Here is a 10,189-nt window from a genome sequence, read left to right on the forward strand (position 1 = left end):
AGGGGGCTTCCTTCTCAGGCCAGCCCAGCCTGTCCACCCCACCTCCTTCCCCTAGTGGAAGCAGCAGGTGGCTGGGGCACAAAGAATCAAGGGACAAATGTACTTCTTCCCCTAAACCAACAGTCCAGAGCTGCCTCCTGCTCCATCCTCACCAGAACTGAACAAGTGGGCACTAGGTCTGGACCATGGTCCACACTGGCCTTCATCACATCCACTTTAGCATCAAATCTGACTCTTATAGAAGAACAGAATGAGGCCAGGCGTTGGTGGCAGACACCTTTAGTCCCAGCACTCGGGAGGCAGAGGCAGGCGGATCTCTGAGTTCGAGGTCAGCCCGGTCTACAGAGAGAGTTCCAGGACGGCCAAGGCTACACAAAGAAACCCTGTCTTGGGAAAAAAAAAAAGAACAGAATGGTTGTTAGATGGGGAAACTGAGGTTTGCAGGGGGAAAGGCCGTCTTCAAGGTTACAGAGTGCAAAGAAACAAATGGGAGCAGTCTCAGGGGTGAGGCCTGTAGTTCTGGGGTCCTCAGACCACCTTGTCCTCATTGCCCTACCTCCAGTGACTGGAATGCTGAGGATTCTTCTCCCAGAGCGGCTTGGCATTGGCCCAGATCTGCATCTGTGACCCCATAGTCCTCCCTAGAGACTCAGCCTCAGGTTCCTTTTTTTTTTTTTTTTTTAATAATTTTATTTTATGTGCATTGATGTGAGGGTGTTGAGTCCCCTGGAACTGGAGTGGTAGACAGTTGTGAGCTGCCAAGTGGATGATGCCAAGTGGGCAAAGCAGCCAGTGCTCTTAACCACTGAACCATCTCTCCAGCCCATCCTTTTTCCTTATTGTGAGGGTTGCTGCTGATGGGCCCATGCCCAGCCCCCTGTAAGCCAGATGTGATGATGAAAGCCTGTAACCCCAGCACTCAGGAGGGAGAAACAGGAAGATCAAGTCCAAGGTCATCTTCAGGTGCATAGCAACTTAAAAAGCAGCCTGGGACACAGGAGAAGTTATCTCAAAACAAAAAAAACTAACAAAAGAACTGCTCCAAGGAACCTAGGGCAGAGAAGGGTTTCCAGCCACCCTGGTGAGAGGATGTCCTAGATCCCCAAGGACTCCACCCACATCCCAATCTCCTCTTCAGGACTGGCTTGGCCCACCCCTTGGAGCAGGATGTGGCTTATGAATGTAGGTGGGGAAGAGGAAGGTGTGGGGGCAGGGTGCACAGGAATCTACATCCTGGGGACCAGGAGATGGCAACTCCAGGTGTTGGTGGCCCAGTTTCCGGCTCAGGCCTATGGGAGAAGCCATGAGTTGCCTCCTGGGATACAGCATTTGGCTCAGAGCCCAGAACCCCTCCTAGACCTGGTGCCAGCATTTCCTCTTCCCTTTTGGTTGGGGAGACATCCTGGAGCCAGTGCTCAGGGTCTGGGTCCATAGGCTTGGTTCATCCTAAATCCCAGAACCTCTAAGTACCTGGCAAATATGTGAAGCTGGATGCTGAGGGCCAGGGCTTCCCAGAGTTCTCATCCACTTACACATTGATAGCCTCAGAGAAGCAAAGTTCCTCCTGTGTGGAAAGTCTGTGAGGTCAGTAGGAAAGTGAGTGAGCAACAGGGGAGTGGTGGGACTCGAAGTCAAATGTCTTAGGATGTTCAATCTGGTCTCTAGCTAGCTAGTGCCAGATATTGGAGTTCTTGGTGTTTGAATACAGAAATCATGTGTGTTCAATGTTAAATCTCCATATCTAGTGAAATTTTTTGTTGGTTGATTGTTTTTGAAACAGTTTTGGGGCTGGAGAGATGGCTCAGCAATTAAGAACACTCCAGTTCCAAGGGATCCTATGCCCTCACACAGACTTACACGCAGGCAAAACACTAATGCACATAAAATAAAAAATAAATTATTTTTTAGAAAAAAAATATACATCCCAGTTTGGCTTCAAACTCACCTTGAACTTATTTCTCCTTCTTCTTCTACATATTAATCCCCGTTTCCTCTACCTCCCATCCTCCTATGCCCCCGAGACCCTCCCATCCCACCCCCCAACCATTCCCCAGGAAGGGTGAGGCCTTCAATGAGGGATCATCAAAGTCAGTCAAATCATTTGGGGTAGGGCCTAGGCCCTCCCCTGACCTTGAACTTCTGATCCTCCTGCTGGCCCCTCCTGATTGCTGGAGTCACAAGGGTGTGATGTGCCACTACTTCTGATTTAAGTGATGCTGGGAATCAAACCCAGGGTCTCATGTATGATAGGCAAGCACTCTACCAATAGGGTTATATTCCCCAGGGTGTTCTAAGGCAAACTGTGAGCAAAATACATGTGTTTGTAGGATATGGCCTGCAGGCCACCAGTGGACCATGTGATCTCCTCTGTGGATGGAGCCATCATCTTCCAGATGAGGAAAATGAAGCAGAAGGAGAAACCCGTGTGCAGTCCCCAGAGTGGAAAGCCGAGAATCCTACACTCAGACCCAAGCCTCCCCATTCCCTGGTTTGTAAACCACAGCACAGCTCTTCCTTCCAGAGTCTGGCTAGTTAACAATAATGTGGCCATCACAGCCATGGAGGGACCAGGAAGTGCTTCATGAGCTAATCCTGATCTAGCATTGTCCATGGTACAGAAGCAAGGCTGACCGGAACACATCCTTCCAAGGAAGAGGTAAATACATCTTGGCATACATCTGCTCTCACTGGCTCAGAAAGAATGCACCAGAAATGGACTAGGACAGTGGGTGGGAGGGAAACTCTTCCCAGGAACCTTTTGACGCATTTTGATTGTTGACCATGTGACTTCAGCAGCTCTTCCTCAAGAAAACGGCTGTTTTGTTTATTTGTGTTTAACTGTTTCCTCTTCTCCCTGTTTAAGTGTCTAAGTCTGGGACATGAAAGGGGGTCTGCAGGTGTCCCTGAGGTCCTTACAGAGGGTGGAGAGGAGATCCCAGAAGAGCCCTACTGTATCACGTTGCTCATTGGATCCTCACACAGCTCTGTGAAGCTGTGATCACCACCATATTTACACAGGAGGAAACTGAGTCAGGAACCGGATGCTGAGGAAGCAGGCTCAGGGACAGGCCAAGTCCTGGGGCCTCCCCTTTCTCAGCCAAGAATTCTCACCCAGGAGTTTGTGGCAGTCCAGTTCCTGGCCCAGAGTGGTTTCAGGTTCCTTCCCTGAGCCAGGGGGCAGTTCCGGCTCCTCCATACCCCATGCTCCCGCTGTCCTTCTGAGCTGGGAGCAGCTGGGCTCCTTCCGGGAATGCCCCAGTCGACGGCTAAGGACTGGCTACAATCCAATCCATCCCTGAACCTCTGTCCCAGCTTGGGGCTGGGCAGCTTGCAAAAGCGCTCGTAGCTAGGGATCTGCCGGTACATCCTGTCTACATGGATCTGCAGGTGGGGCATGCTGGGAATCATGTTGTCCCTTGGGCCTAGGAAAAGATAGATCACCATCTGTCTGACTCCTTTAGTGAAAAGACCAGAGAGATTAAGCCTTTTACCTAAAGTCACACAGTAGAGAATCATGGAAATAAACTGCATTGGTTCAGATTTGACTGTAGAAGAGATAGAATACATCTTCATATTAAAGAGACATGCTTTTCCTTTTTTTTTTTTTTTGGTGTGTGTGTGTGGGGTAAGGTTCAAGAAAAGGTTTCTCTGTATAGCCCTGCCTATCCTGGAATTCACTCTGTACACCAGGCTGGCTTTGAACTCTACAGAGATCCACCTGCCTCTGCCTCCCGAGTACTGGGATTAAAGGTGTATGGCATCACTGACTGGCAGGGGCATGCTTTTTAAGGGACGCTCCCAACCCTTTAGCTTTCTGTCCCGCTCCGCCACTTACCTGACTTGTCCCTAGCAGTCACATTGTGCTGGTTAGTTTTTTTGTCAGCTTGATACAAACTTGAACATATAACCCAGCTGACTATAGTCAGTGTCACTCCTAGAAGGTATAAGAAAGTGAGCCCAAGCAGGCTGGAGCAGGCCAGAGCAGGCTTCCTCCGTGGCTCCCACCTTTGGTCCTGCTTGAGTTCCTACCCTGACATCCCTCAGTGACAGACTATGACCCAGAAATCTAAGCCTAATAACAACTTGCCTTCGTTCATGATGCTTATCATGGTAACATAAACAAACTAGGACATCACCTCTGAACATACCACATTGCTGTCTGGGTGACTGCTCTCCACCTCCCAGGAGGCTTGGACCATGTCAGTTGTGCTCAGCTCGGGTTTCCTGCACTTAGGAAGCAGAGGCAGGCAGATCTCTATGATTTTAAGGCTAGTCTGGTCTACATAGCAGCCATTGCTACATAGTGAGACTTTGACTCAAAACAAAGCAAACAAACAAATAAAAAAACCAGAGAGAGAGAGAGAGAGATGAAAACAAAGGACTAGAAATGGTAGTACCAGCCTATAATCCTGCAATCCCAATGTTTGGATGGTAGAGGCAGGAGAATCAGTTCAAATCTTTGTTAATGCTGCTAGTTCAAGGCAGCCTGCTCTATGCAAAACACTCTCCCTCTATCTCTCTCTTTTTGAATGTATTATGTATGGAGTGTGTATGTCTCTCTGCATGTATATGTGGGTGTGTGGGCACACTCATGAGCACACATGCACTCCTGATGTAGTCAGCAGTCTTCCTCCATTGCTCTGTCCTTTTATTCCTTGAGGCAGGGCCTCTCAATCAAATCCAACATTCGTTGATTTGGCTAATCAACTCACCAGATCCCTGTCTGCCTTTCCAGCTCCAGGATAACAGGCATACAGCCATGCCTATATGTGGGTTCTAAGGATTTGAACTCTGTTACTTACACTTAACACAGCAACTGTATTACTGACAGCCATCTCCCCAACCATGAGACTCTGTCTGAAAAAAAATGGTTAATTCCACAGTGGTAGTGGATCACGCCTCTAATCCCAGCACCCAGGAGGCAGAGGCAGGCAGATCTCTATGAGTTTGGCGCCAGCCTGGTCTACAGAGCAAGTTCCAGGACAGCCAGGGCTGTTACACAGAGAAATCTTTGTTTGTTTTTGTTTTTTGGGTTTTTTGTTTGTTTTTGTTTTTGTTTTTCCAGGCAGTGTTGTCTGGGGAGGAGGGGAGAACAAGATTAACTCATTACAAATTTTAAAATAATTTAGCAAAGCTCTGGCGCATAGCTGTGCACACATGCCTGTCATGCTGCTTTGTTTTCTTTTAGAACACTGGGTCTCCATTCATAGGTCGCCCTGCTCCGAGAAATGTTCCTTTTGCTTCTGCTTTCCAAACAGGGAAACAGAGGCTCAGTCACTTAGCAATGTGTTTATTTATTTTTGTCTTTGTTTTGTTGTCATTTTTTTTTCAAGATAGGGTCTCTGTGTAGTTCTGGCTGTTCTGGAACTCTGTAGACCCGTGGACCAGGCTGGCTTTGAACTCACTGAGATCTGCTCGCCTCTGCCTCCTAAGTACTAGGATGATGGGAGATGTCATTCTGTATATGTTTCTCATACTGGTTAATAAATAAAGCACTGTTGGCCAATAGGAAAGGAAGATAGGAGGGACTGGGAGACAAGGAGGAAGAGGAAGTAGGAAGGAGGAGTCAAGATGGAGAATCTGGAGAGAATAGAACTGCCATTCTTTCGCTCTCGGTAAGACCACGTGGAAATACATAGAAATGGGTTAATAATTAAGACAGAGCTAGCCGATAAGAAACAAGTAACCGGGCCAACAGAATTATATCTAATACAGAGTCTCAGTGTGTTATTTGGGGCTGGCGCGGCGGCGGGACAAGACTAGGCTGCCGGCAAGAAAAACCATACTCTTACACTAGGATTAAAGTCATTCACCACCAATGCCCAGCTATTTTTTGTCTTTTTAAGGAATTTTATTTTTAGGCCTGGTGGTGGTGACACATGCTTTTAATCCCAGCACTCCAGAGGCAGAGGCAGGTGGATCTCTGTAGTTTGAGTCCAGCCTGGTCTACATGGTGAGTTCCAGGATAGCCAAGACTACATGAGACCCTGACTCAAAAACAAAACCAAAGAATTCTACTTTTTATTTTTACTCATGTGTATAAGAGGTCAGAGGGGGAACATGTGCATGTAAGTACCAGTGCCTTTGGAGGCCAGAAAAGGGTGTCACATCCCCTGGAGCTTCAGTTGTGAGCAATTCATTTACATGCTGGAAACTGAACTCAGGTCCTCTGCAAGAGCAGTATATGCTCTTTGAAAGAAAGAAAGAAGAAATAAAGGAAGGAAGGAAGAAAGATGGTTTTCTTTTGTTTCAAGTTCAAGGCAGGGTTTCTCTGTGTAGCCCTGGCTGTCTTAGAACTCACTCTGTAGACCAGGCTGCCTCAGACTCACAGAGATCTCTGCCTCCCAATCATCACCATCTTCCAGCTTTAAACTGTTTTTCTTTTTGTTTGTTTGTTTGTATTGACTTGTTTTGTTTTGGTTTTGCTTATTTGTTTGTTTGTTTTTCAAGACCGGGTATCTCTGTGTAGATTTGGAGCCTGTCCTGGAACTCCCTCTGTAGACCAGGCTGACCTCAAACTCACAGAGATCCTCCTGCCCTTGCCTCCCAAGTGCTGGGATCAAAGGTATGAGCCACCTCTCCCAGTTTGTTTGTTTGTTTATATGTTTGTTTGTTTGAGAAAGGGTCTTACTATGTAGCTGTGGCTAACCCAGCCCTATCTGTGCATCTTTCCAGGTTCAGGAACTTCTGAGGCTGAGGCCTCTAGCAGGAGAGAGCTGAGCAATCACAGTGGATGTTGGAGCGTGCATGGAGTCAGAAGTTTGGCGAGTCTCCAGCCAGCATCTGTCCTACGGGGCTGTGGTTTTTGTCCCTTGTAAAGGAGAACAACAATGACACCTCCTGGCCTATGACTGGACCCTCTGAAGGAACACTGTATGGATGGGGCTTCCTTCAAAAGATACTTTGAGGCCTTGCAAAGCCTTGAGACTGGATGCTTGTGAAAAGGACTTAACTTCTCAGAGATGGGGTCTCTGAGATGCTTGGTGGAGCCTGGGCCAAAAGGCAAGGCCGACTGCCAAGGGAGGGCAGGAGTGGGCAATTACTAAGCTAAGCCAGATACTCTGAGAGCATCAGCTTTTCCAAGGCCAAGGCTATGACCAGAGCTGGCAGGGAGCCAGCAGGTAAGGAGGGCTCTGCAAGGGCTTCTGGGTGGAAGGGGGCTGAGGAGCTGGAAAGTGAGGTCAAACAAAGCTCAGGTGAGTCCTCCTCATCCATCCTGGCCTTCCCAGCAAGATAGTCCACCTTCAGGCCCTTCTGTCACCAGATTGTGGCCAGGCCTGGGCAGCTGATATCCCTGTGCTGACTCATGTCCGTCTGCCTGGCCCTGGCCAGAGGCGGGGGTGGACCCCAATCCCTGCTTGACCTTATCAGGCCTTGCTTGTGTCCAGCTGCCTTGACATGGGCAGGGCCTTGGCCCTTCCCCCTCCTGTGGCCCTTGTTGAGCAAGGCTTGCATGAGGTCATGGGAGCCCAAGGCAGGGAAGGCCAGGGAGTGTAGTACCCTAAGAAGGAACAGAAACAGAAGCCTGTGTAAGATGCCCTGTGAGTCTTGCCTGTTGGTCCCTGCCTCCTAGGATAGGGCTGGGCACTGGCTATTTTTAGTTTCCAAATGAGAAATGGCAAAACCTGGATGTAGCAGCTGCTACACTTACCCAGCCACAGCCTAGCCCTGGGCACACGGAGACATGCCCCAGCGTCAGGGCATGTTGTAGGGATACACCCATGCCTACAAGTGTATGCATAGATGTGGCAGTTAATGGTAGTGTGCACCTATACCTACATCCTTTCCTGGAGATGCCAAAACATCCATGTATGTATGTGCTTGTATTGACACAACCCAAGTAGGCATGCCTATATGCAAAGAAACTTGCACACTCCAAGGTAGGCAGCCTGGGCTACAGTCACACTTGTATCACAAAATCAAATCTTCAGAGCCTCACCCCCAAATCAGTGTGTCCATGTTCTCTCTCCTAGCTTTGAGACTTTAGCCCTTGGCTGGCTTCTCTAAGGGTACCCACAAGATAGTATCAGTGTGGTGGCTATAGATAACTAATGGCCATGCAGAAGAGGGACACGGCACAGGGTGCCAGTGCCATGTACTTGGAGGTGGCCACAGAAGGCTTCTTAAAAGAAGTCCTAAAAGAAATGAACAGTGGAGACTTGCCTGGAGAAAGGCAGTATCTACTGCTTATGGAAATGATGGTGATGGAGATATGATCAAGTGCCTTCCTAGTATGCCCTGGGTTCAGTCCTCACATCACACAAATCTGGGTACGGTGGTGCATGGCTGTAATTCTAGTGCTTGAGAGAGTCCGAAATAGAAACAAACAAAAAGCCCAGACAATAATAATAATATAAAAATAAATAATTGTATAATATTTACATAATATAAAAAGAAATAATATAAAAAGAAAAAGATAGTAATAATAAACAATGGCCATTGATGGGACACTTCCATGTCACCAAGTCCCTTGTCTATCAATCTCACCCTCAGTAACACTCATGTGGTATTATTATAATTGTCACATGCAGACTCAGAAGCCAAGACCAGGAGAGGGGCTTGACACTCACTAACGAGTGTTCCCATAAAGCCTGTGTTCTTCACCAGCTTACAGGCATCATTGGTGACATTACTGGCCATGGAAGAATTACCTTTTTGTTGTTGTTGTTTGTGTGATAGTCTCTCTATATGTAGCCAAGGCTAGTAGACCAGGTTGACCTCAAACTCACAGAGATTTGCCTACCCCAGCCTCCTGAGTGCTGGGACTAAAGGCATGTGGCACCACACCCAACTGGATAAATTGCAATTATCTGTTGCAATGGAGATACAGGCCTGAAAATATTAGGCTGAGCAGGAACTGGGGAGATGGCTCAGTGGTTCAAATGTTTGTCATGCAAGTGCAAGCACCTGGGCTTGAATTCCTAGGACTCATTAGAAGCCCGGCATGGCAGTGGTGGCTGTAACTCCAGAACTCCTGTGGAGAGAGAAGAGGTAGGGACAGATTTTCCCAGAAACTCTTGAGCCAGTTAGCCTGGTGTACTAGGCTATGAAAAGATACCTTGTCTCTAACAAGGTAGAAAATAAGGAATAACACCTGAGGTTGTCCTCTGATCTTCACATGAGCCCCTGTGGGCGCGCGCGCACGCGCGCACACACACACACACACACACACACACACACACACACACACACACACACACACGGTTGTCTGTTTGATTTTTGTTTTTTAAAGCAAGCATTCACTTGACTCCCACATCTGCAAGTTGAGCTAGGCTCAGTAGACGTGTCAGTCTTCTGGGTGGCATCAGCTCTCAGCTATGGCCTTGCACAGGCTTGATAGCCCATTAGCTCTGTATGTAGGACTGGCACCCAGGATTTTGCTGCTTCCCATGTAGGGCTTGTCCTCAGAACATGGTGGCTAGGTTCCCAAGAGCTGGGAAGTGGAAGGTACAATTTGCTTGTTTTATTTGTGCCAGGCAGTGTGGCACACACCTTTGATCCCGGCACAGTGAGGCAGAGACTGGTGGATCTTTGAGTTCAAAGCCACCCTGGTCTATCAAGTGAGTTCCAGGACAGCCAAGGCTACCCAGAGAAACCCTGTCTCAAAAAGCAAATAAACAAACAAAAAGAGGCCAGAAGAAGGTGTCAGATTCCCCCAGGGCTAGAGTTTCAGGTGGTTGTGAGCCAACCAGCGTGGGTGCTGGAAGCATGGCTGAAAGAGCAGTGGGCAACCTAACCACTGAGCCACCTTTCTGGTTCCTAAAGTTGTAGTTTCTTGAGCCCAGAAACCCATCCACTATCACTGTGCCACATGGACTGTGCACCACCTACAGAGAGGACCCAGACTCCAAGAAAGTCATGTGCCCCTAATCTCTCAGTATCAGAATTGATAAATAATTGGGCAGAAAGGTTGTTCCGAAATCATCACAGTGATAATGCAGGTAGCCCCAAAACAGTGAACTAATGTCTAGCCCAATCCTGAACCCCCAACCTTTGCTAAGGACAAAACTGTGTTCTAGTATAGGCAGCCTTATTTCCTCTGCCCTCACCCTTGCCCTTTCCATTCACATTTTCTTTTGTACCAGGCACAGAGGGACCATTGTGTAAGACTACAGAGACTCCACTGGCCTGGTACCTCAGCTAGAAGGCAGCCCAGAGGGGATGGAGAAACAGGGTAATTAGACTGAGT

This window comes from Phodopus roborovskii, unplaced genomic scaffold, assembly GCF_943737965.1.
Source record: "Phodopus roborovskii unplaced genomic scaffold, PHOROB, whole genome shotgun sequence".
NCBI lineage: Eukaryota > Metazoa > Chordata > Mammalia > Rodentia > Cricetidae > Phodopus > Phodopus roborovskii.